This window comes from Anabrus simplex, chromosome 5, assembly GCF_040414725.1.
Source record: "Anabrus simplex isolate iqAnaSimp1 chromosome 5, ASM4041472v1, whole genome shotgun sequence".
NCBI classification, from domain to species: domain Eukaryota; kingdom Metazoa; phylum Arthropoda; class Insecta; order Orthoptera; family Tettigoniidae; genus Anabrus; species Anabrus simplex.
Genome location: NC_090269.1, coordinates 132,326,962 through 132,347,012, shown reverse-complemented (window position 1 = coordinate 132,347,012; position 20,051 = coordinate 132,326,962). Strand labels below are relative to the sequence as shown.

Below are 20,051 nucleotides of genomic sequence, written 5' to 3'. Positions count from 1 at the left end.
CTCTGCACCTGGCAAATGCTGGGACAGGCCACGGCCGCTTCCTTCTCCCTTCCTTTTCCCTGTCCCATCGTTGCCATAAGACCTATCTGTGACGGTGCGACGTAAAACAAATAACAAATAGCAAAATCTCTTTAGGGACGCTACACCATATTTGATAAAAGCTGAAGAAGAGTTGTATATTCTAAGATGACTCATTTAATTTGTATAGTACATGCCTTTTGTCGTGTGGTAGAAGCGGTAAGAGGCAGTTAACAAAAAGTAGATTTAGTTTAATTTCCGGGTTGAACCGTGTTGTAGTTGTCTGTACATCATGTAGGGGACATGGTTCTATTACACCCGCTAAACAAAGGTAAACAAATGAATACCCTTGAGAAGGTAGAAATTTACATGTTACAAAAATTTGATAACGAAAATAGCCTTAACGAGTACATGGCAGAGGATAACCAGTTGTTTAAATTGGCGACCCAATACACTATGAAGAGAGCAAAAGAGAAGGAAGAAAAGCGCGTAAGAGGGGGAGTATGACGTTAGCACACAGGGGCTGTACTCTCCCCTCCTTCCTCCATTCACCGTGCCTCCCACTGCAACTCCGCAATCAGTCGCTGATCAACTTCAGCTGCTTTTATATATCCTTAATAGTTACATGACAGCCTCACGTACTTTTTGTATCGTTATATTGGTAAGTTTTTAATTTTACGCGTTTTATTCTCATTTTGTTTATGTTATAGTCTTCCGATTATAGTTTCTATTTTACTTTTCCCTCTTACAGATCATTTTAAGCTCATATCAGCTGGCTGCATAACACACCCATTAATGGATGGTTTCGGCATGACAACAAGTTTTTGCATATTTTATTTTATTCTTAACTCCGTTTGAATTTTACAAGAAATCATCGGATCATCAAGTACACAGTGATTTAATGCCACAACAAGAACATAGTGCTCAATATTCTAACTCATACCGACTTTATTCATTTGTGTTTTATCGTATTCGACTAGATGGATTTCAATTCCATGCATCCACTCTTCGATTTTTAAAATGTTAAATTGTATTGGTAATATTTTTGGATTTTTTTAATGGGGGCCCCCCCTTTTTATTAGGTCTTTTTGTGTACAGGAATTGACTACCTGATGAAGGGAATGAATATAGATTCTCAAAACATGTACTAGACTTATGTAAATAAATATAAATAATTAATATTTAGTATTGACTAGGTGGACCATCCTCCTATATATTTGTTGTGACCAAGTCAATACGGACCAAATACCGGCCACTATGGTCAAGATTATTAATAGTCATTACAAAAGCATTCAAAAGGCTCTGAATGTTTCAAAATTTAGAATAATACTGTGGAACAACTGAATTGTGGAAGAGGTAAAGTTGCAGATATAGCAAAAATGAAGATGGACACTGAACTTTCAAAGAACCCCAGATATGAAGAAATGGGAAAGGTTGCTACAATGTTGTGTGGAGATGTAAGTCTGAAGTTAACATTGGACGTAACCGCGGGAGACATTGTGAATTCTAAACATGCCCCCATTACTTCTGATGTTGCACACAGTTTGTCATTATAAATCTGTCCTCAGATACAATAGAAGATTCCAATTTCCAGCGCATTAAAAAAAGTAATCCATTGTTTTCATAACAGAGCATACAGTATTGTGTGTTCTAGGAGGTTCGTATTAGAATGTGAAGTGCAACATTGTTTTATGTAGGCCTACTTTGTTTAACTTCATTGAACTTTAATAATGTATAGAAGTCATCATTTTTTGTAATTTTAAGTCCATATATAACTCTATATTTTGATAACTAAATATATATGTACATATTTCATAAATTATTAAGATCCATTCCCTGGTCATAGGTCAGCCAAATAAATTTTAGATGAAGCCCATAAAACTGTATAAACAGAAATATATTGAATGAAATGAAATGGTTCGTGGAAAATGCCATCATTTAAGTAAGACATACCCTCAATCCAATAACGAGTTCAACTTCAAAAATCGAATAAAATTTCCAACTCATTTTGCAAAAAGTTCTAACGACGTTTCTCTAATCAGCGATTCAATTTGTTTTTAATATTTCAGTTTGTGAAGAAAATCAAATGATATTGTAATTAGTAGAGTGCTTTCCTTCCTGCCATGAATCAAGAAAAGTAATTTCCTGTATTAATGTTAGTGTTGATTGACAGATAGGAAATTCTGTACCTCTGTTTCAGGCTGCTCAAATTAAGGAGGAACCCTTGGATGAGGTTGAGAACTCTATCGAGAGATTTTCTTCAGCTTTGGGTATACCAGTACCAGATGTAAGTATTTTAATTGTTCAAGCCCTTTATTTTTGTTAGCCAAGTCAAAGCAATTTTCAGCTTAAAATCTTATAAATAATATGAGGTATAAGATTCAAGTGACTATTGGAAAAGAAATAAAAGGAATTGTTTTCAAAATATTGTGTACAACTAGAATTAGTTCCACTAAACTACTGATTTACCTGGTTTCAACTCCTTTTATATTTGACTCATAATATGAAATTGCTTTGACGAATATCATATAAACCTTTTTTTTCTTTAAATCTTCATCTTTATGGTGTTGCTAAACATTTAGGGAAATTTTAAGCTTAAATGACCCATGAATTTGTGGAAGAAGCTGAGATTATGACAACATTTTGAGCTACCGGTCCTCATGAACTCTGTCTGCAGTCACAAGTTTGGCTGTCAACCACAACAGTATTGCAAAGTCATCTCCGTACAGGCCATGAAGGCCCTTAGAGTAGTGGAAGGTAAAGGCTTCCACTATCCGTAACCTCGGCACTTAACGGGGTAGAGTGGTTAGCTCTACGCCCGGCCACCTTTGTCCCCAGGAATTAACCTGGTACTCATTTTTGGTGTAGGATGAGTGAACCTCAGGGCCATGAGCACCTCCGGAAGTGAAAATCTTGTTTCTTAAATTTTACGACTTCCTGACGGGGATAATTATTTGTTTCATTTCTGTATTGATTGGATGCACGTAAATAGACAAGAAAGATGTTCCACCTATCAATACTTTATTTATTATGAACAGACACATCAGTACCGGTTTCGGCTATTAATAGCCATCATCAGCTGATATGTTACAAAGTTGCAACCATTAGACATTGCTGTATGTCACAAAGATGTTATTGATAATTAGAGCATCTGTATGTCTAATGGGGTTAGAAATAAAATGTATTATCATAATGTTTTGTCTATATGGGGTTGAAATAGTATCTATGACCAATGTGGCAGTGAAAGGCTACAGTAAACTAAAAAATTGCATATACATTAAGTACATTGAACACATTAAACATTAAAATACACGTAACATAGTATAAAACACTTGATAAGTTTAAACACATTAAAATATGAGATACATTTATGTAAAAACACTTGTTAAAATTTGAAAGTTCATGTTCAGCGGAGTTCCTTCTTCAAGTTTCCATGTGATTCTTGCACCTCTGTGCCTACGATGATTTGGTTGCTTAAAATGATCCTTGAAAATGTTCTATTTGACTAGTGTATGTCATGTGTGTTCATGGCGAGAACCCATATCATAAGATTGTCAAGTACTGTTGTGGATCAACTGTTGATGTATTTTTAGTGAGTTTTAAGACAGCCTGTAAAGTCTTGAATTTTGATTTCGATTGAAATGAATTGTTGGTAGTGACCTCCTACTTGTCTTTTTTCGTGTCATGGAGCTGCTGTTATCTGTAAAGATACACTAGTATAAGTACGGTGTGAGTTTAAAGGAATGCCTGAAGTCATGTGTGGAGGTGAGATGGGTACTTACTGCTGTTGTTGTCGAGGTCTTGCGGCGTTGTGTTTAAGAGCTTGTTGCGCACTACTGCGAGTACGTTTGGGACTTGTGTTAGCTGTGGTGAGAGGTATTTCAGTTTGTGAAGGAAATCAAATTATATTGTAATTAGTAGAGTGCTTTTCTTCCTGCCATGAATCAAGAAAAGTAATTTCCTGTATTAATGTTAGTGTTGATTGACAGATAGGAAATTGTGTACCTTTGTTTCAGGCTGCTCAAGTTAAGGAGCAACCCTTGGATGAGGTTGAAAATTCTATCGAGAGATTTACTTGTGATATACACCAATGTCTAATGGTTTTAACTTTGTGCTGTTTCTCTATGGGGATGGGTATGAGGTGAGATGAATCTGTTGTGGTGGGTTTTTATGACCGGATGGCCTTCCTGACGTCAACCTCATCAAAGGAGTTAATGAGATGAAATGAATGACGTGGTATATGATTGATGGAGAGAGTGAAACCCGGTGTCGGCACATAGCTTACTCCTGTCAAATAGCACCAAGGGGTCTACTCAGGGCTTACTGTCCCCATCTGACGGATGAATCATCATCACAGCGTCATATGTCCTCACTCCATATGAGCACTGCGGAGAGGTGTGAAATTCAGTCCAGGCTTTTGGCCCACAGTCTAGTGATTAGAAATTGTATACCACCATCTCCCCTACCCTGCGGGCCAACATTCTGATGGTGAAATTTTTTTTCAACCAACGGGACTCCAACTGGCTAACCACGGTGTCAGACCATTTAGACATCAATACCTTAACGATCATGGCCACCGGGCGGGCTATTATTATATGTAATCTATAAATATTTTACTTGGAAAGTGTAGCTGTTCTCAGGGTCATCTTCCTTTCAGTCCACCATGACTTGTAAAAATACTATAGGGTGATCGAGCGCATTTGACAGTGGATCAGAGGTAAATGAGTGCCATAATGACGAGAATGCGTATAATATAGCCTGTAAATTTAAACTTTCTTATCATTGCATAAAGTGTCCGACTTGTTGGTTGAATGGTCAGCGTACTGACCTTTGGTTCAGAGGGTCCCAGGTTCGATTCCGATTAACCTTATTCGGTCAATTCCAATGGCTCGGGGGCTCAGTGTGTCTGGCGTATTCAGCATTAGAAATCATCCTAGGTAGGTCCCTCATCTTCACAGACATGCAGGTCGCCTAATAGGCCGTCTATGAGAAAAAGACCCGCACCAGGCCTCTCCGGAGGCCATACACCCTTATTATTATTGAATAAAGTTCATATAGTGATCTTTTATAGTTCTAACTAATCCCATGGCTCTACAACCCTGAAGGGCCTTGGCCTACCATGCGACTGCTGCTCAGCCCGAAGACCTGCAGATTACGAAGTGTCATGTGGTCAGCACGACGATTCCTCTCGGCCGTTATTCTTGGCTTTCTAGACCGGGGCCGCTATCTCACAGTCAGATAGCTCCTCAATTCTAATCACAAGGCTGAGTGGACTTCGAACCAGCCCTCAGATCCTGGTAAAAATCCCTGACCTGGCCAGGAATCGAACCCGGGGCCTCCGGGTAAGAAGCAGGCATGCTACCCCTACACCACGGGGCCGGCTCTTTTATAGTTCAGGCATACTGAATCCGGAACTGAGGTCAGGTTTCTTTGCAAAATCGAAATAATATAATAAGATTCTCTTGCATCTAAATCTAAATATAACCTTCGAAATCCCTTAAGGGCAAATGGCCTTCTGCTAAGCAGGGCTTCGCTTGGATAATCTCGTTAGGTGAGCAGTCCTAAAGAGTGTGAAAGCATCATGTGGTGCACTTTTCTGGCCTATTAGTGGCACATACATTTCTAACCTATACATCTTGTCTGTTATGTATTCTTGTTCTTATATCTAAGCACATACAAAATTTTAATTTACATTTATGCACTTAGAGGAGTTCTTCAAGGGTCTTCCATTCTTCTCGGTCTCTTGCTTTTCTTGTCCACTGTGCACCAGCCATTTTCTTGAACGAATCAGGCCATAGGATCCTCTGCCTTCCTACATTTCTCTTGCCGATTCTAGGATCCCACAGTGTTAATCTGTGTGTCCACCTCTTGTGGTCCTTTCTTGCTATGTGGCCTCCCCATTTCCACTTCAATCTGTCCGCTATGTTGAGTGCGTCTCTTATACCGGTCCTTCTGCGTACTTCCTCGTTCCTCATTCTGTCTTTCAGCTTGATGTTGAGGATTTTCCTTTCCATCCTGCGTTGGGCTATTTGCAGGGTTTTTCTTTGCTTCGAAGTTAATGATCAGGTTTGGCATCCATGAATCATTAATGGTAGTACACACTTCTCCAGGACTGTAGTCTTCATACTTAGCTTTAGGGATTTGTCCCTTAAAATGAATTTCAGGGACCAGAATATTTCCACGCTTGACCAATTCTTCTTTTAATTTCTTTCTCCATATTGTTGTGGGATGATATGTTCTGGCCCAGGTACGTGTACTCCAATGGTTCACCGTCTATGTGTATGGGTTCTACTGTTACATTGGTCAACAGCTTCGTTTTTCTTGGATTCATGGATAGGCCAGTTTCTGCTGACCTTGTCTTGCATATGCAGGGTTAATACGCTCTATTATCACATGTGAGAAATACGGTTTTTCTTGTTATTTTTATTCATCTGAACACACTTATAGTACAGTGTTATATTTATGAGCGTAATAATTGTATATATGGAGCCAAATAGTCCAAACTTTATCATTCATAAGCCTGGTAACATGTAGAATTGCAGGTCCACAGTTTGTTGTATATCTTGACTTATTTTAAGAAACTTTACTTTGTTGCTTTTCTTTTGTGGGGTGTAGTTGGATTGCCACCCTTCAGTAACCGTCAGTAATCTGCCAGAATGTTTTGGTTCCATTTCCCTTGATATCTGCATTCACTTTCCATTAAATCCTGTGGAATCTTTCTCCTTGCTCTTTGCTTGGCATTCCTAAATTCTCAGGGAAATAGTCCAGATGTTAATGTAACATCACCTTTGAACTCATATTACAGCCTAAATCTTGGAAAGAAACAAGCATACTGTCCACCATTTGTTTGTAGTCTGGATCCTTTGTATAGCCAAAAAAGTTTTTGACTGCATTCCGGAATGTGAAGATGCCCTCTTTGATTTTGACATTACTGATGCCTGGGAATTGATGACAGATACTCGAAGCATTCGCCTTCATTGTTTATAGCCTCAATGAATTGCTTGATAAGTCCTAGTTTGATATGAAATGGAAGTAACAGTATGTTGGACTTGTCAACAAGACATTCTTGTTTTATGTGTTTAGACCTGTTTTATATCAAATCTGAGGTCATTTTGAACTTCAAAGGGGAGTTTAGAAATGTTAGCCTCTACCTCAGCCACTGTGGTAATAACATCCAAGTCTTTTTTTTTCACTAGGCCAAGTTAGACCCAAGTACTTCAGCAGATTTCTTCGTAAGACCAAGATCTCGAACTAATTTATTTAACGCACCTTGCTTGAAAAATTTGGGTCTTTTCCCAGCAACTTCTGGTGAGAAATCATGGTCAAAGGTAGCATGGGTCATTTCTGCCTCATCTTCAGAAGAGGAGCCATCATTTAATTATTCCAGATGCTGCGTTACTTGCAACTTAGTAGCCAACCAGGCAAAATTCAAATTAGATAGGTTTATCAATCTTAAAATTAAAATATGCAAGTTGTCTAAAGACATAACATTCTTGAAGCAATGTTTAAAACTAAAACTGATCCCAAAATTTATGAAACCTTCACAAAGAAAGAACTTAACCGTTCCAAGTATGAACAAAGTCCAAAACAAAGTAAATGAAATATGGTTAAGGAATAAAATTAGGTCACTGTACAAGAAGAAATCCCAATTGAACTTACAACTATATAAAATTCATTTAACAGTAGCTCAGACATTACCCCCATTAGAATGGAACTCTTTCCAATTACACGTAAACTACAAAGTGATGGTTTTACTGGACAAGAAGCAGACTACATTAGATAAGAAATTATCACATTTAAAAGAATCTCAAACACAGTCCATTGTACAGAATGCAGATAAACAAAGAACAAGTCCTTCAAATGTCAACACACCTACAATTGTTAATTTAACCAACGTGCAGTTTTCTGGAATAGAAACGGAACTCCTAAATAAAGGTCCAAAGTATAACCTACACTAGCTAAAGAACTTAACGCTAAATCTGACTCTAATCAAAAAATATTAATACGTAATTTGAGAACTAAAATAGAAAATAAGGACATCATAGTCACAAAAGCTGATAAAGGAGGGTCCATAGTATTAATGGATGACAGTTACATTAAAAAAAACTGATAAATTTTTTAAAGATAAAATTTATACAATAGTTAGCAAAGATCCTATCGTAAGAATACAACGCAATTTAAAATCTATAATTAAGAACTCCACATTCCTTCTCAATGAACAGGAACAACAGAGACTTATCAACATGAAGCCCAGCATTCCAGTAGCCAGAGCCCTACCTGTTAGCACTTATACAGATATCAACACCACTTGATTGTGTACCTGTATGTATCGAGGCAGGAGGATAATTCAGTGAGCAGTTTAATTTATTCACCACGTTAAATCCAGTGTCTCTTGTTTCCATTTCTTATTTCTTTTTCTTTTTTTTTTTCATTTTTCAGATTGCTTATATAAATTTGTTTGTATTTCCAACAACAATCATCTCAGTTGTTCCATATTGAAGAACCAGGAGTAGTATTACATAATGATAGTTATGTTTAGCCATAACAGAGATATCTTCAATCTCTTCACCTGTGGTTTTACTGCTTTGAACGCCATAAACATCAATTTTTATCTTAGTTTTTCATCCTATTTTTAGATTCCATTTAGCAAGAAATTAAAGGTGTTCTTAACCTGTCCCTGTGTTTATTTTTAATTTAACTGTCCTTGTATTATGTTTATTGTGTTTTTCAAAGAACATCTGGTTCTGACATCATACATGCAGAATTGGAATGTGGAAAAATCCTGGGTGCAAAGAGAGACATCAAATTGATTATATTCTCATTAAATCATATTTGGAAATAGAGTAATAGATTGCAGGAGTTATCCAGGGCATCGTCTGCTATGCTTATAGCGCCTCACCACTCCAGCCGTGGCCGCGTACACTCAGTAGTGTATAATCCTCTGATACAAGGATGTTCCTTCCCATCTTCGCATCTGCTGCAAGCTGGTTCAGCTGTTAATATCTTCCAATTTGAAAGTTCACTGATTAGGTACTTGACGTTTTCAAATGTTGTTTTTTGTTTTGCAAGAAATTTTGTCAAAGCAGTTGCCATTTACAAGTCAGTTCACTTAACCTGGACCTTCAAAGAATTTTAATTTACTGTAATCCCACTTCAATATGGAACCCAATGAAATTCATAACTATAAAAGTCATTTCCCAGGTTACACATTGTTTTAAAGGATTTTCTGCCCATCTGTGTGATTTTTACCAAAGTTTACAATTTGATCTGAAATGAATGAACATTTTACATTGGAAGAGTTACGTTTGTTAATTTCTAGCATGAATTTAAAAATGAGTAATGCTGGTTGTTTTATTGTTGCAACTGGCTATTCTGGGGTTCTAGCCCTGTTTCTAATTTTTTTAACTTTATTTTTTGCATGCCACCATTTTGTTCTTGGTGACAAACACTTTGCGGCTCTTAATTATTTTGAGCATTATTTTTGGTCTGAATTTCAAGGGACTTCCTATTATCATTGGTCAAATTGCTACAAACCACGTCGTGCCGGTCTTTACCACATTTTTCCTGTTTCTGCCATAGTAGTGACATCATTATTGCCTTAACAATGTACTGTTTATAGTTATTGTTTAACTTCCTCTTTTTCCATGGCACACATGTTACACAGTTATTTTCCTATCTGAGGTTATTTTAGATGTTTTATATAGCCTGTAGGATAATCTTCAAATGTGGAGGAAAACTCCTCTATTTCTTTCTCAGCCCAGGGTGAAAATCAAATGGAAGAAAGTGCCACCTGTATAAGAAAGAAGTTCTTGACTAAAAATTGGGTACAATGCATCTCTCTACCAGGGCCCACAAGAGTTGGAGTCTGACGTTTAGCACTAGTAGTGAGAAAACTTGAATAACGCTGCTAAAAAATGGCCTGTTTCTATGGCAACGATCCCAACATTGCCACATTTTAAAGCTGCTACATCCAAGTGGCTCTACTCGCTTTGTGATATAATGTTTGGAGTGATACTCTGTTAGTTTTATTGCTTATTGTTTTCCTAATATTATTTTTAATTTTTAATAAGTGGCTAGTAAGTAGTCTTCCTAGTTTTATTCTTGAAGTGTACTGTTAACTATCAGTGTTAAATAATACGAACAAAAGTGTGGTTAGTGTTCTGTTCTGTATTATCATAACTTCCTAACTACTAGCTGATGGATATAAGAAATGCCCTAATGCAAGTCTTATGTGTTATACATTTGTTAATGTAATTATCAGCAGCTGATTAATTTTTTATTGATTACGAGATCTCATATTTATTCGCAATGATGTGTACAGTTTTAAATGCTGAAGTAATTAGCACGAGCTTAGGAACAGGTCAAAGTTTATTGAATTCCATTAGGCCAACATGTTTTATTAAACATTCAGCCTGTATTAAAGGATGATATATTGCATTTGGAGGTAACTATGGCAATGCAGTGCACTTCATAATTGCTGCTTTCAGTGCTCAACTGTCAACTCCAACTTGCATGGGCTCATCTTGTAGAAATAGCACTGTCTGAACTCTCAATGGCATGGAAATTCCTGAAATGAAATCCCCTTTACATTCCTGCTCTTATTCTGGCAGTATGCTACACATCAGTATACCATCATAGCTAACCATCTTTTACGACAAACACTATTACTTCTCCTGGATACGTATGCAAGTCAGTATCTTAGTAGAGTAATTGATTAAGCACTGATTGGTTGTCGCTGGTCCCATGACTGATGTCACAGCATGAGCTGGCTCCTGATTGGCTGGGAGTGGGGCGTGGCTACAAAGTGCTGGAAACTTGAAATTGTGTCCAAGGGTGATTTCAAAAGTGGGTGTGGCTGCGAGTGACAGCTGTCATGCCACATGGGAGCGTATGTTGCGCTCTGGTGGGTGATTTTAAAACTAGGTGGCTATGTGTGCAGGCATGCCAACCTGACAGAGGGATTGCCAACCTTACAGACCCAAGTTCGATGCCAGTAAGACTCCAGACTTACCTTAACTGACTTACTGAGCAAGACGGCTGCTATACACTGGGACAAATGTTGACAGTTTTGGCAGTTTCTTACTTTTAACCAGCTGCCCTTCCCTACACTAGTTTGTAGGCTTCTTGTGCGCAAGGCTACTAGGTTATTGATTCTTCTAGTATCTATGTAACATCGTGGTCATTGGCCTTGGCTACTTATAGGTATGTAGATTTGTTTGATAACCTGTGTTACTATAGTAACTGTAGTAGTGTGTAAAAAAGTTCTAATAAGTATTCATTGCTTATGTAGGAATAATTTTGGAGGGCTACATCAGGGCTTTGGAACAGAGCTCCAACATGGCGACTGTACAGGGTTTACAATAGAGTAAAATAATATATTATTATTGGTCCACCTTTTCAATACAAAATGAAAATTACATAGGGACTAGTTTCGACCTAGTAATAGGTCATCATCAGCCTGAAGTAAATTAAAGCGTAAATATCGAAGAAAAACATAAACAATGTAAACACAAGTACAGTCTTTTTAAAGGTACATACCATGTGGGAATTTGAGTAGAGATATATTAAAAATAATAACTCTTCCAATTGACGAAGCACTGAGCGGAAGTTATGTAAAGTTCGGTGCGCTGTATATTATAAAAGACCACTGTGCACTAAATGATGTAATAAAGAAGAAGAGTAGGTTGAATGCTGGCTTCTTCTTAGCTGTTGTATATTCGAAGAAGATTACGTCGTATTTTATAAGGTATTGAAAGACGTCAAAATACATGGATGTTGGAAAGGCTCTTCATTTTTTGGAACAAGGCAATTGTTGCGCGCCCTTTTTTTTTTTTTTTAGCTGAAGAGAGAAACGGAGGTAGGTAAGGATCAAAGGAAAATTTATTTGAAGAGGTGAAGGAAGGAAAATAAAGGTATGAGATTTTTTTTTTAGCTGAAGAGAGAAACGGAGGTAGGTAAGGATCGAAGGAAAATTTTAGAGGAGGTGAAGGAAGGAAAATAAAGGTATGAGGTTTTTTTATTTTTATTTTTTAGCTGAAGAGAGAAACGGAGGTAGGTAAGGATCAAAGGAAAAATTTTAGAGGAGGTGAAGGAAGGAAAATAAAGGTATGAGGGTTTTTTTTTTTTTTCTAGCTGAAGAGAGAAACGGAGGTAGGTAAGGATCAAAGGAAAATTTTAGAGGAGGTGAAAGAAGGAAAATAAAGTTATGAGTTTTTTTTTTTTTTTTAAGGTGGGGCTGAGGGATGTGGGAATATGGAAGAATGATTAAGAAAAGTAGTAAAAATAGAATGAACAATCGGACCTTTAATATTAGGTTTTGATTGTCTGAAAAGTTGAATTAGCAGGTCAAAAAGAATGTTTGATTTATCGGAAATGTCATTGAGATTGAAATTGGGATTGAAATATTGGTCTAAATTTATAAAGCAATTCTCTGTTATGTTAAGGAGGGGTCCTTTATTCATAATTTTGAGAATTGTCATATCTTGTTTAATGTCGGTAAATTTATGATTATAATCATTCATGTGTTGACCAACTGCAGAAAATTTATTGTGTTTTTGGGCATTGACATGTTCAAGGTATCGTATTTTAAAGCTTCTTCCTGTTTGTCCGATATAAGAAGAATTGCAGCTGTTGCATTTGAATCTATATACACCAGATTTTGAAAATGGATCAGTTCTATTAATAGATGATGAGTTGTGTAAGACATTAGCGTTATTATTGTTGGTTCTGAAGGAGATTTTAACATCATGTTTTTTAAAAACGTTAGTGACCTTGTAAATATCTTTATTGAACGTGAAGGTAGAAAATGAAGAAATTTTTGGTTTATCTTTTTTCAGAGTGGTTATAGGACGATGTTTGTATTTATTGATAATACTTTCAATGAAAGAACTATTGTAACCATTGAGTTTAGCGATCATACGGATATTGTTTAATTCTTTTTTAAGATCACATTCAGACATTGGGACTGTATAGGCTCGATGAACCATACTATTATAAGCCGCTCTTTTATGGATTTGTGGATGAGAAGAAACTTGATGAATAGTGGAAGAAGTTTGGGTAGGCTTTCTGAAGATGTTGAATTTTAAGGAATATAGTTGCCTAATGATGGTTAAGTCTAAAAAATTTATTCTTTGTTCAGATTCAGATTCGAGCGTAAATTTTATGTGTGGGTCGATATTATTAAGGTTGATAATAGTAGAAGCTGCGTCTGTTGTGCTTTCATCTAGAATTACCAAAGTATCATCAACATATCTAGCCCAAAAAAGAATATTAATGAAGTTATTATTATTATCAATTTTAGTATGTTCTAAAAAATCTAAGTAGATTTCAGCTAAGATACCCGAAGCCGGCGATCCCATGGCCAAACCTTCCTGCTGGTAGATAATACCGTCGAAAGTGAAATAGTTATTGTTTAAAACCAATTTCAGGATAGACATAAAGTCTTGTATTTCTAAAGCACTTAGGTGACTGTATTTGCCTAAATTGTTTTCAATTATAGGGTATAATTTAGAGGTTTGAATACTAGGATACATATTAACAACGTCAAAAGAGTGAAGGGAATGGTTAGGTTGGATATGAAAGTTATTAAGATTCTCGATCAACTCTGTAGTATTTTTAATAGATTTTTTAGACAAAAAATGATAATATCTTCTTAGAAACTTTTGAATGAATTGAGAAGCATTATAAAGAGGACTTGGTCTGTAATTGATGATCGGGCGGATAGGGATGCCGGGTTTGTGAATCTTAGGAAGGGCTTTAGCGGTTGGAAGACTTGGATTCATGCTAATAAATTTAGTTTTTTCTTGTTCAGTTAAAAGGAATGAAGTGTTTTTAAGAGTTTGTTTAAGAAGGCGTTGGATTTTTTGAGTAGGGTCTTTTTTAACAACAGTGAACGAACTATCAGAAAAGAATTCTTTAGTCTTATTAATATAATTGTTTCTTTCCATTATAACAGTGGTATTGCCTTTATCGGCCTTAGTGACAATAAGATTATTATCAGAAATCTTCTTTTTGAGAGCGCGTAAACGCTTTTGATCAATGAATGATTCTTTAATGTCGATAGGGATGTTGGGGTTCATACTTGAGTTAAGAATGTCGTTAATTTTACGTTTAACTTCGAACCTAACTTCATCCTGTTTTTCGAGAGGTAATTTACTGATGGCTAGTTCAGATTCTAAGATCATAGTAGTAGAGCTGTCAAGTTTATTAAGATTAGGCCAATTGTGATTAGGACCTTTGGCTAAAATTGAATTATCATCATCATTCAGAGGAACATTGGATAAATTAATAATTGGTGGATGAAATTGAATCGTTGTGCTAGAGGAATTTCTATTATTAGTAGCAAGGGTGTTATTAGGTTTAGAACCTTTTAGTATACTAAGTTTCTTATCCAAGGTTTTCTGTTTCTTAGCTAATATGTTGAAAAGTCTATTATCAATTAGAGATTGAAATAAATTCCATTGAACACTTGAAAGTGAATTTGCAGCTACGAGGTGAGTTTCATATAATCTATGATTTAAGAAAGATTTTTTCTTGTATAGGAATTTAATTTCTTCTTTTAGCCAAATTTTGTTCGTTTTAATTTGGGTCTTAGCAATGTGAGGTGAAGGTCGAAATCTTTTTAAGTTGCCTTTGAGAAAATTAGGTGTCAAATTATACGTAATACATTGTTTAAGAAACTCGATATCCTTGCCTAATTTGGCTATTTTAACTTTTAAACCTAAGTATAAATAGGCTTTACGTTTTGCCTGGTTGGCTAAGTAATTAAAAGAAATAAGTTTCATAATGATAGATCCGTATTGAACTGTGATTACAATAGAGTAAAATAATATATTATTATTGGTCCACCTTTTCAATACAAAATGAAAATTACATAGGGACTAGTTTCGACCTAGTAATAGGTCATCATCAGCCTGAAGTAAATTAAAGCGTAAATATCGAAGAAAAACATAAACAATGTAAACACAAGTACAGTCTTTTTAAAGGTACATACCATGTGGGAATTTGAGTAGAGATATATTAAAAATAATAACTCTTCCAATTGACGAAGCACTGAGCGGAAGTTATGTAAAGTTCGGTGCGCTGTATATTATAAAAGACCACTGTGCACTAAATGATGTAATAAAGAAGAAGAGTAGGTTGAATGCTGGCTTCTTCTTAGCTGTTGTATATTCGAAGAAGATTACGTCGTATTTTATAAGGTATTGAAAGACGTCAAAATACATGGATGTTGGAAAGGCTCTTCATTTTTTGGAACAAGGCAATTGTTGGATACGATTAGGGAGGCGGTGTAAGGTCTAATGTATGCATTGCTTATATAGGGAAATCTTGGGAGGAAAATCTCAGGGCATTGGAGCTGAACTTGGAATTCAGAACGAGATGGCGACTATACATAGTTTTTGTGAGAGGTCGTGTAAGGCTAATTCGTACCTTCTTGTTCTTGTTCTACTGTTTTTCCCACACCAATGGGCTCGTGGATATGAACTGTGTCGCACAATTGGATTTGGCCCTATTTTACGGCCAAATGCCCCTCCTGACGTGAACCCTATACGGAGGGATGTAATCTCTATTGCGTATTTCTGTGATGGTTTTGTAGTGTAGTGTATTTATTTATTTATTTATTTATTTATTTATTTGTTTGTTTATCGTATGATGAATCTATGTACACACATGCATATAGTTCAGGATAAATGTGCGTAGTCATAGTCCGTACAATACTATAACTCTAAGTCTAGCATTTTGACCCGATCAACTGCTTCATCCGATGTGCGGTGAATGTCCATTAGCATTCCTTTGAAAGCTCGAATTGGGCAGTCAGCAACAATGTGGTGGATTGACTGAGAAGAGACACCACAATCACAATCTGCAGAGCTAGTCCAACCCCATTTGCGCAACAGATAACCACATCTGCCTTGTCCAGTTCTTATTCGATTGATGATTCTCCACTGTCGTCTTGGAAGATCAAATCCTTGTACTCGTTTGGAAGGATTCTCAACTAGATGTTTGTTCACTACTGAAGACTGATCCCACTGGGCTTTCCATGAACTGTTAACATGAAAAGAGCTTCGTTCAAGATCCATTGCTGTACGCCAGGGTGGTTTCCTTGATTTCAGTCGTTGATGTTCAGTGTGCGTAATATCTTGATGGATGGGTAGTTGGGGGTTCTGCTGTGTAGTCTGAATATGAAGGAGAGTATAGGGACAGACACAAACACCCAGTCCCCAAGCCAGAAGAATTAATCAAAAGCGATTAAAATCCACAATCCGCTCGGGAATCGAACCAGGGACTCTCTGAACTTGAAGGGCAGTACGCTGACCATTCAGCTAACAAGTCGGACTATGGCTAAAGCATATACATTACTGTTATGGGTGGCTAACTTTGGGACTCACAACTTGTTACTCTGAGTTTGATTACTTTTGGGCATGGGTGATATAAGACAACATATAGGCACTACGGAAGGTTTTTAAGCACTTGTAGAGTAGGGTGGAGGTAAATGGTGTGAGTGGTTTATTTTTTAACATCTCATGGGGAGTTGTGGTAGGTATGGACTCACAGGGGTGCCACAGAGCTTGTATTTAAGCTTTGTGTTTCATTTTAAATACTTCACTTCTCGACCTGGCGGAGAATTGAACCTCCCGGTTGGATTGTTTTCACCCCAACCTATTTTTTAGTCTACAAGTGATTTAAACTATAAAGCGTGCAGGTGGAGGTGGAGGGGGAGGTGGAGGTAGGAGTGTTGAGGCATAATATAACCTACAAACAATGAATAAATATAAAATCTCTACCCTATATGTTTGTAAATGTATGGATAAAGAGTAGAAACGTTATGTGAAGATGCAAAGCAAGTAAAACAAAATATTTTAAGCTCAAGAACAGCTTTGTGTTATGACTGCTTGAAGAGAGAATGCATTTTTAAGTTACGGGATGTTAATTACCCCTTAACATATTTTTTTCTCTAAACGCCATTTAAAGTATCACCCAAACTGTTTTTTAACGTTCACAGTCATTTTTCATTGGAACTTCGAAAAGAAACAGTCGAAGGTTGGGGAGGTGGGGGGTGAGTTAATATATACATCACTGGTTAGAGGATAATTTTTGATAAATTTTAATGCAAAAAACAATTTTCTAAGACTATTTTTTACTTTAAAAGTGATTTAAACTATAAAGTATGATCAAAACATTTCCGTTAGAAGGCATTACTGCAGCGGGTATGCAACATAGCGTGACTCCGACCCGGGTATATAAGCACGGACTTGTAGACAAAGGGATTAGTGTCATGCTGAGGTGTATGCGTTAAATGGGGTACGTGAAATATGGTGGCGTTATTACTAAATGCATCCAAACAGGACCAGCATGCTGTTATTCTGTTCTTGGCTGCCAAAGGACAAACACCAGTGGACATCCATTGGAAAATGTGTATGGGGTAGCTTGTCTGTCGAAAACCACTGTTGTGGAATGGTGCACCAAGTTCCGTGCAGGTTGTGTTTCGACACAAGACTCTGATCGAACTGGGAGGTTAGCCTCGTCCATTACAGACAACAAGCGGGCGGTGGAGGAGGTGATTAGGGCGAACCGGCGCATAACCATTTGTGCACTAGCAATGGATCAGGTTATCAGGTTCGGTAGCGCGCAACACATCCGGCAAGAGTTGGGCTACCAGAAGGTCTGCAGCCAGTGGATATCCTGGGCGTTCAGTGCTGAACAAAAAGCATACCAGATGGCTGTTTGCAGCACCTGATACATTTCAATGTGGAAGGCAACACGTTCCTGGAGTGCATTGTTGCAGGCGACAAAAACTGGTGCCACCACTGAGAACCGGAATCGAAAGTGTCGATGATGCATTGGTGTCATCCATCATCCCCGTGTTCCAAGAAGTTCAAGAGCCAACTGCCGGTGGGAAAGGTGTTGCTCACCGTGTTCTTTGATTACCGGGGCCCAATGCGGATTGCTTTCAAGGAACCTGGTGTGTCCATCACTGGGGAATATGTTGTTGTATGTTGGGTATTCAGCCCGAAGACTGGTTTGATCCTCTGCAGCTCCGCCAACAGCTGTCATAAATAGCCTGGGCTTCACTGAAGAGGCGTACTAGGGAAATGAGGAGTGAGGTAGTTTCCCGTTGCTTTCCTCAACTGGGGAATAGTACTGGAGAAATTATGGTTGGCAATTAAGTCAAAACATCCGGGAAACCTCCGCCAAGGGATCATGTTGCTTCATGATAACACAAAGGTCGTCGCGCAGTGGGAGGCACTCGAGTACCCGCCCTGTACTCCTGATCTCTCCCCAAAACGGCCTTGAAGGTTTGACATTTCCTGTCAGACGACTATGTGCAGCAGGTTACAGACTTCTTCACGCAGCAGGACACGGTGTTTTACCTCACGGTGATCTTCAACCTGGTGCGTCGGTGGATGAGTGCCTCGTTGCTCACGGCAATTTTGCCAGATTGGCATCCTGATTCAGGACTGTGCAGCCATCGAACGGAAACTTTTTGATCTCCTCTTATATTATCCAAGACTGTTTTAATGTTTAAAGTCATTTCTACCCTGCAATTTTGAAAAGAAATGGGTGAGTTGTTATATTTCATCTGTTAGAGGATAACTTTTATTAAATTTGAAGCTAAAAATCAGGTTTTTCTAAGACAATCAGTTGAGGATATAATAAATCTTTAAGTTAAGGGATGTTTTACCCGTAACATTTTTTTTTAACTCTAAAAAGTAATTGAAGCCAGGCTCTGCTTTGAAATGCTTCAACATCGATTTGGCCTTGGGCCTTGACCTAACAATAGACCGCTGCTCATGTACAAGATCACCTGTAGTCAGTGCGACAGAATTCCTGAGCCAATATATTCCTGTGCTAACCCTAATAAGTTAGGAAAAATTTTATGAATAATAATAATATTAAAATGCTACAACTTTGATTGTGTTTCGAGCCTTGGCCTTTAATATACCACTCTCACTCACAAGATCACTCGTAGGCAGTAGCATAGAACTGTTCAGCCATTATATTCTTCTGCTAATAACCCTAATTACTTAAGTTAGAAAATATTCTATGAATGATGATAATATTCAAAATGCTAGAATTTCAGTTGGGCCTTGAGCCTTGGCCACCAATAGACTACTGCTCACGTACAAGGTCACTCGTAATCAGTGCTGTAATTTAGCCTGCCTGCACATCAGTTTTTATGTTTTATTCCACACACTTACTCTTCGTAGAGTTGAACCGGCAAACTTAGGAGTCTAGAGACCAACACTCTACTACCGATACTTAGAGAGATAATAATCGCATGCTTTCAACAACCTTTCGAGGGATTTTTGGAAAAGGTTGTGTCCTAAAGCCCTAGGGTAAAGAATGGAAGTCCACTGTAAAATAAGTGAAGGATTGTAGAACGGAAGGTTTTGATGTGATGTTGAAACCACAGATTTAACAATTACAGTAAAACCAGCCTTAATGGACACCTCTCACTGGCGGACACCCCTCATTGGAGGACGATTTTCTAGGTCCGTAATTAAATGCCATGTTGTGTATGAGTAATCTACCCCTCTTATACGGGCACCCTTTATTACGGACGCGAACACACCATAGCCACAAGAAACTCCAATTAAACCTCTCCTAACGGACACTATTTTTTTTTCAAAAAATACTGTATTTGTGACCTGTACAGTATGTATTCGCTTACTGTTTGCACAGGCTGTACACATTCTTGGAAGGCAACACTAAGCTACGCTATCACTTCCGGAAGATGTGTGATCTGACATGCTCGACAGCGCTGGAATTCGTACCTTCATTGTCAGGTTACTTTTCATTGACTCGTGGGCTTTTGATGTGTTCAATGTTACGTTAGTAAGTTGGTGTAAACATGGCTCCGAGGAAGTTTTTAACTTTAAAAGGTAGGCGTAATAGATTATCATAAACGTGAGAAGTGTGGTGTGCGTAAACTGTCCGAAGTGTTTAAGATTGGAAAGACACAGGCAGCTGAAATTGTGAAAAAGCAAGAGGAACTACTGAAAGAATGGCATTTAAATGGGAATGAACAGCAC

The 20,051-nt window shown here is 37.5% G+C and overlaps 1 long non-coding RNA gene across 2 annotated transcripts in view; it reads left to right on the top strand.

The window, feature by feature from the left end:
- LOC136873848 (uncharacterized) overlaps positions 1-20,051 on the top strand; it is a 204,222-nt gene that overhangs the window by 35,263 nt on the left and 148,908 nt on the right. For both annotated transcript variants that reach the window (XR_010860183.2, XR_010860182.2), the window contains exon 3: positions 2,219-2,305. This is a non-coding gene — a long non-coding RNA (uncharacterized lncRNA). The remainder of the gene's footprint in view (positions 1-2,218; positions 2,306-20,051) is intronic.